We start from the raw sequence: 8444 nt of genomic DNA, 5'->3' as shown, positions 1-8444 counted from the left end.
AAGATAATGAGAGAATGAGTAATTGGTATCTGAATTGAGGTAATTCTAAGTGATATCATGCATGGGTATTCATAAAGTACTTAGGTTGGATTAAGAAGCTGAATACATAAATCAGGCTACTAGTACTATTTTATAAAATACTTTGATTTTCTGGTAATGTAAACTTACTGTGAGTACCAGAGCATATTATTATTATAGCAAAATCCCAATTCATTTGAACCTCAGTCATTGGAAATTAATGATAATTTGAATTATGCTGCACCGAATTGAGCTGGGCTTCTGCACTATTTATCAAGATAGTAAAATCACCATGCAAGAGTTCGGAATAACTGACTTCTATAAAGGAAGAACCATCTTATATTGGCACAGTGTCAAATAAGAAACACACGCTAATTAGTCTGTTAATTGTGTCCAATAATATTATAACTTAGCAGTAATATCAAAGTTTGTTTCTTAAATGTGTGAGCTGGGGATGTAATATTATATTTCTGACAGTAGTTATTTATGTTAATTTAAACTTTCCTCTAATTCACAATTTCATTTTTAAATTAATCTAAGATGTGTACGTCACATTTACCAAAACATTCTGACATCTAAATCCATTCATAAGAGATTTGTAGTCATTGGTATCTACCACTACTGTATAGCCTTTTGAACCGAACATATATGTACATGAAGTTGTAGCTTGCCTGTTGTCAGTGTAAATTTGCATATAATTTTGACTAACAAAAGAAAACTAGAAAGGCAAAAATTACATTTCACAGACACTACTTTTTATTTAGATTTCTCTTTTAGGGGTGACAGATATGAATGTTTTTTCTTAAAAGCTCTGCCATTGGTGCACACACACTATTCATTCTCTTTTTCTATTTCTTTCTCCCTCCCTCCCTTATTCTATTTTAAAAGGAAAATTACTTTAAAGATATATTGGTGAAAATAAATCAACAGATAGCTGAATAAAATGATCACTTAAGATGCTTAGGAAAAAAGGAAAATCCTAACAACCTGCTTTGCTACTCTGGATCAGCACAGCAACACACAGTTCCAAGTCTCCTATAGAGGGAGCTGCTGCACTACTAAACATTGAAGACCTGGCCTTCAGTTAGATGTGGACAATTTTAAGTCTATTTTACATAAATATAAAATAAATACTAAGGGCTTATTAACATGTCATTGCAGAACAAAATTTTGTTTTCTTTCTCTGCAATGTCACTGATATCAACTGAATGTGTCTAATGAAATTGATACTACAATCTGTTGGTAAAGCACAGTATTTTGTTTTGTTTTTGGAAGAACATAGGCCAGGTGTCAAGGCAATGTATTAAATGTGGGTTGCATCATACACAAAATATAGATAACTTTACAAAAGAAGAAAACGATATAATTTCAAAGGAATGAGGTACAAAGGAGTGCCTAGCCCCCACTCATTCTCCTGCACCAATAACAGAAAATATTACAAAACAATACAGATTTTAATAAATTTATGTCAAAATTAATGACTGATACTTGGTAATGAGGTTTTGTAACAAATTATTGAACCATCATGGAGGAGAGAGAGGAAGTAATTAAGATGATATTTGTCAGCTCTTCTTTATATGCTGAGAAGCACCAAGATATAACTTGCTAAATTTAATTAAATTCTGATGGAAACCTCAGTGTCTTTATTGCCTGACTCTTAGCTGAGGGTTATGAATACTAATTATTTGCAGTTATTGTTTCAAGATAATCGAACACGATAAGTTGAAGTATAAATCAGTTATTGGGAAAGAAAGAGTTTAAAATATTAAATAACAATAATAATGCTATTGATGAACTAAAATAAAATAATTTTAAAATGTAAGGCAAAGTTTCTAGTGTTAAAAAAGTATTAGTCAATGAGGACATTTAAAATCCAGCAAAGTTGTGCTTAAGCAATAAAATTCTATCTTGTGTAAAAGCAAGCATTTAAATTGAAAATATGGTATCTTTTAATGGTGAAATTTATAGAAATTGCTTTGTTATTTGCTTTCTTAATTTACCCAAAAAATTGTAAATATTTTAGTGGATTTTATATTTGAGTTCAAGAAATGTATTCAATTTTATGATCATGTTTTTAGATAACAGAGCCAGTTACATTATACAAGTTTAAATTTTTATAATGCTTTATACCTGGCTGATTTATACAGACCATGAACAGACCATTTACAATATTTCTCTGAAGGTTTATTTTCCCTTTATAGTCACTAAATTCAATGCTGAATCAAGCTCATAAATTACATAAATTAATGGTTAGTACAGTTACTAGAGCTCTTTCCACATGCTAAAATCTTAATCATAACTTTTGTAATATGTAAATTGACAGAGTGAAAGGCTAACAGTTTTTTATCCCCAACTAATTTTTAATTATTCTGAAATTTACTACATTGATGATAAAGAACAATAAATTTGCAAGTTTATAGCAATGGCATAGAATGATTTCTGTTGAGGATCTGAAAGAATGTAATGTGTACACAAAACTGAGTTTGTAGCAAAAATATTTTCATAGAAATGAAACAAAAATGAATATCCTTTACAGGTTCAGATTTTTACTGATATCACAAAAATTTATTGATTTTTTTTTCTGAAACTGGGATGTATCAAAAGAACTAGTGGAAGTTTGTAGGATAAAGGATTATTCTCATCTACAAGGCTGTTTTATACTACCTTTCATCTTAGGACTTTTAGCCTATGAATCAACTTACTGAATAAATAATGTTCTCATTATTAAAACATAATAAATAATAGTTTTGAGCATATGGAACAATTTACTGAATAGTTTTTAGCATATGAATTGACTTACTGAATAAATAATGTATGCACTCAACCAGATTTGAAACAAAAGAAAGTGAAATCTGGGGTTAATAAATTAGTTAATTTGAAAAGTAATATTATTATTTAATTTAACAAGCAATCCTACAAAATTAGCTGGGTGTGGTGGCATGCGCCTATAATCCCAGCTACTCTGGAGGCTGAGGCAGGAGAATCACTTGAACCCAGGAGGCAGAGGTTGCAGTGAGCCAAGATTGCGCCATTGCACTCCAGCCTGGGCAACAAGAGTGAAACTCCGTCTCAAAAATAAATAAATAAATAAATAAATAAATAAATAAATAAATAAATTTAACAAGTATTCCTTGAGCATTACGCCAGACAAGGTAATAATCCTTGGGAATAAATAATCCAGTGAGACACTGTGCTTGCTCCCCAGTGGGTAGATCCAAATATGTATAAAACCTAAGGATTTGAATAGGTAGAGAAGAGATTTGCAAAACTCGGTGATCTTTATTCCTGTAACCACATAAACTCAGGAACCCAGGTAAAGAGATAAGGAAAACAAGGACAGGAGTTAAGAGAGAGCTTCACAATGGTAGTGAATATTGAAGTATACTATATAAGTACAAATATAAGTCAGTCCTCCATTATCTCAATGAGAAAAACACACACACATGCATACATTCATGTATAAGTATTTCAGTCAATTTAAATACAAAACCTTAGATAAAGATAGAAGTCAAATATTTATATTTTAATTTTATTAAGTTGCATGTATTTAAGTATCATAAATAATATTATAATTTTGAGGCATTTCTGTATTCCACTCACACTTAATGACATGATTATCTTAAAATGCTTCAACTCTAACTCCAACATCAGTGTCCTCTCATCTCCTTGATCCCTTTTCTGTATCCTTCAACACAATTTTCTAAAGCATACATTCACCATTTCAGTCTAAGTCATTTGAGACACAACACATTTTTGAATTTACTGAAAATAAACGTCTTAATTGAAGGTGTTCTATTTGAATATTACAGAGAAAAACCATTTTTCATTGGTATACATTTGTGATTTGTACAAAATAACTTCTTCCAACAATTCTTTCTAAAGTAATCTTGGAAAGATTTGTTTTCAGCGACATTTTCCAATTTAAATATTGATGTGTGAGAACTGGTTTCTAATTTTTTTGCGGTGGAGAGGGGTGAGGGGACTGCTAAGTCAGCATTTTCTAAAGTTAAAGAGTGCTGTAAAATGTTCATAGTCTAAAAATTTTGCGTCATGTTAATTTAAGCTTTTTGGAAACTTTATTTGCTGATATGCAGTGTGAGTTTTCAGGAAGAAGATATAATAAGTAATATTTCTTTTTTTTCTAATTACATAACCTTTTTTTGGTTTTCTTGTGGAGCATTTTTTAAGAGTGAGGTTCTGTGGCACGTGTTGCAAAAAAGCAAGCTGCACTTTACTACTGGGAATACAAGTAAAGGACTGCAAGCACTGTAAAGTATAAAGTGTGCAGTGACAGGACATAAAACTGGAAAGGTCCTTGGGGCTTTTGTACACCATGTTAAGGATTTCAACTGTGTAGAGTTGGCATTTAGGTACAGGGGGCAGTGGGAGTAGGGCTGACAAGAGGTATGTGATATATTCCAGAAATCGTAGCCTGTAGTCACATTCAAATGCTATTTAGGAGTTAGATTAAATAGGATTAGGTTGAATAATCCATCAGAAACATACACCTAAATCTATCAAGTTTGAATGCATTCAACATTTTATCAAAAAATGATTTATATATTTTGGCATGAACTAGCAGAATGCCTTACTTTTAAATATTCACACAATGCAATTGCCATTCTGGAATCACAGATGAAGCCATTTGCTATATGGTGGCATTCTGTGATTCTTTAAATAAGTATATATGCATTCTAATATTGATGGCTGACCTTTGAAAAACATTTTTTTCCCTTGAATTTTGGGAGGACTTAAAGTGAATTTGAAAAGAGTTCTCCAGCTAAATTTGCTTAAGAAGATTAAGTAAATGCTCTGCTGATAAATGCAAAGTTGAAGTATGGAGTATTTAGTGCTTAAGAGGCGTGAAAGCAAAAGTAAGGGCTAGTGTTTCTACTTTGGGGAGAGTGGCTTCTCATCTGCTCAAGTTCTGAGAATGCATAAAGTATTAGCAGTACCTTTCTCCATTTATTTTACTCTTTTGTTTTCCTCTCACATGTTTTTAAGTTCCTCTCTTTACTCATTTTCAAATCCAAACTACAAATGTGAGGGGAATGAGATGTCACAGTAATGAAAGACTGAAATGAAATGAAAGACTACATTTCTAATCTAACTGCCCCAGAACTCAAATGGTTCTTTGTTCAATTGTCTATATTACAGTCACTAATTTTGTGCCATTAATTCCATTCTGTCTTATAGCCTCATCACTCTATTGAAATTGCTCTTGCAAAGGTCAAGTTGACAAAATCAAGTAGACACTTCTCTGACTTCAACATTGAAGCAGTATTAAGTTGTTTATATATACTGGTTTCCATGACATCATGCAATAGTACTTTTCTTTGAACCTATCTGGCCAATTCATCTCAATTTCTTTGGCTGATTCCACCTTTTTGGAATATTATTCAAAATCTTTACAAACTCCTAGTAGCTTTACCTTCCCAAGATTTATACTTATGGATCTCTTTTGATATATGTCTCTCTTTGATGGGTCCTTAACAATCATGAGCTGCAACTGAGGTTTGAGTCCTCTACCTGACTGACTTCCTGCCTACTGACATATCCCTATTTTGATGTTTAGTACAGGTATGCACAGTTTGTACATAATTTTGTATAAGCTATTTTTGGTAAGTGCAGTTTTGTACAGTTTGATGTCTAGTACAGTTCCTACATTTATGTTCCTAGGGGGAAGAAAACCTCTCATTATTTGTTTTGGCCAATTTTGCCATGGTTTACAAATATTGACTGAAACAATCTTTGTCACATAGTATGGCAAATATTGAGGATATCATTTGGGTGGGAAGTAGTGAGAAACGGTTTGTAGGAAGGCATATTCCAGTTCCTCTTAATTTCCCTATGAGTTTCCCACATAATGGGCTGAGGAGCCTTTTTTTCAATATTTATATATTCTGTGAGGGTCAGTAGCTTTACAAAGTGGTCTTGTGGCTTTGTCTTTAAGATGCAAACAATAAATTAATGCATCTGAAGTTCAAGAGTTTTTCCAATTATCAATTGGTGCATATTCGACCACTCTAGCACATAGTTGCTTAAAACAACATTTAGTTTGCTCACAAATCCACAGTGTAGGTAGGGCTTAACAGGAACAACTTATTTCTGTTCCATGAAGGATCAGCTGTAGCAACTCAAAGGCTGGGAGCTAGAATCATCTGAAGGCTTATTCCCTCATATTGTCTGGTGCCTGGCCTTAGAAAAATAGAATATTTAAGGGCTGAAACAGATGAAGCTCCTTTGGCTTCTTTCTTTATCCCTACGTGGCCTCTCCACAAGATCTCTCCAGCATGGTAGCCTCAGGGTAGCTAGATTTTTTCATGTCAGTTCAGGGTTCCCAAGACTTGTGTCCCAAGGGAAAGAGAGCCTGGCAAAAGCCATATCTCTTTTTACGACCTAGCTTTAGAAGTGACACAGCATTACTTCCATTTCATTCTATACATGGAGGCAGACACAAAGCCTCTTTACCATGCACCAAGTTCAAGGGGAGGGAAATAGACTTCATCTCTTGATGGGGAAGGAGCAAGATTCTAGTCATTTTAGCAAAATGCAATCTGCCATATATTCGTAGCTGAATAACTTTTTCCACTTGTTCCAAATAAAGTAATAACCACGTGTATTCACATAATATTTGATACAGTAAGTGAATACTTAGTGTATTATAAATGAACATTTTGCTTGGGAAAACTAAATAAATATTGCAATGTAGTTTAGAATACAGGTATTTTCTAGGAACCCAAATTAATATCGTGGAAGTAGAGTCATCTAAAGCAATTTAAGAGAGATAAAATGGATATTAACAAAGTTTGAAAAGAAAATTGAAAAGGCTGCCTACCCTTTTAGCCCTCCAAATGGATATATTCTTTTCAGCAATTACAGAAGCAGACAGAACACTAAAAGCTCTCTTCAAATATAAAGTACAAGATCTAGAAAATGTATCACTTTTATGTCATTTATATTTCATTTTTAATTTAAGCCTCAATCAGTCTTCCTTTCCTAATTCAATCCATCCATTTACCCCCTCTTCATTATAGTCCTCATTTAAAATACAATCCCTATTTATAATAGATGGTTTTTCTAAGAGTAAAATAACTTCAATTATAAGACTGAAGAAGGGAAGGTTGAAGTTAAACACTTCAAATAATTCCATATTAAGTACCTAAGAACAAAAAATCAAGGGTGCTGGCATGGCAAAGCAAAGGAAAAAAATACCAAAGGAGAAGAATTTTCTTTAAAATTTACTAACCCCTGATGATTTTTGCATTAAGTTGTAACTTTTTGGCTGTGACTCAACACTATCAAAACAACCAACCGAAAAATGAGTTATTTTATCATGTGCATCATCTCAGGAGATTCATTTTTAAAAAGGTAGCAAAAGAGTTGCCTTGAATTACCTCCTTCAAATAATTGACCCACATGAAAGTTGCAGAAGCCCTTTTCCTCACTTCACTGATCACATACTCATATGCACATATATTTCTCACTATTCGCTGACTTACTTACTCTACTACTCACATGGCTAAAACCATTTGGGCTTCTTTCTCCATAATGCCTATTTTAATCCTGAGAAAGCCCCGTTGGTATCCACTAGAACATAGAATGGAATGCATATGGTATTTTAATCCCTTAAAATCATATTCTCTTAAAGGCTTATATCTGCTTGGAGCACAAAATGGAGAAATGTTTAAAAAGAGACATAAATATGAAAAGACATATGTAGAGAAAATTACTGTCTTTTATAACTCAAACCATAAAATCAGACCACAGTCTGTAATATATTAGAAGGAACATTTTCGCATTCTCTGCATCCCAGATACTCCCTTCTCCTGAAGGGGGGAGGGTGACAAATGAGAAAGTTTGCTCTCTTTTGGATCCAATTAATGCATCAGGAGCCTCCATCTTTGAAGCTGTCTGCACTAACCAGAGTTGAACAGAGACATTGCTCCTCCAGGTAACAGGTTAGTTGTCTGCTCAGAGGACTAATCTCATCCTGTATGTGGGTTCCCAGGGGAATGGGTAGATTTTTAGGAGGAGAGGGTATGAGAAAGATTCTTTGACCTTAGAATTTTTGACAACTTAGTTCTAGTTGATATAAAATGATACTGTATGATATTTTAAGCTCTGTAATGCAATTGAGCACACTGCTTTTATTTTTATTTTTGTTAAAATACCTTTTTTATAGATCTTATAGATTACAGTTTATAATACCTTGTATAGATTTTACAGATTTAGCCATTTTCTAATACTGTGAATTTTACTTATTTATATGAAGAGAAAAACAGAGAGACATATTGATTTTACTATTTTTGTTAATCAAAGTGTTATAAATATTGAAGCCTCCATTTATCTTTTCACTTTACTTATGATATATTCTAAGAAACGTAAGTTCCTAATTCCAGTATATTAGATTTTATCTCTTCTGT

The sequence above is a fragment of the Piliocolobus tephrosceles genome, chromosome 12, assembly GCF_002776525.5.
Source record: "Piliocolobus tephrosceles isolate RC106 chromosome 12, ASM277652v3, whole genome shotgun sequence".
NCBI lineage: Eukaryota > Metazoa > Chordata > Mammalia > Primates > Cercopithecidae > Piliocolobus > Piliocolobus tephrosceles.
Note: the sequence above shows the minus strand (reverse complement) of the source record.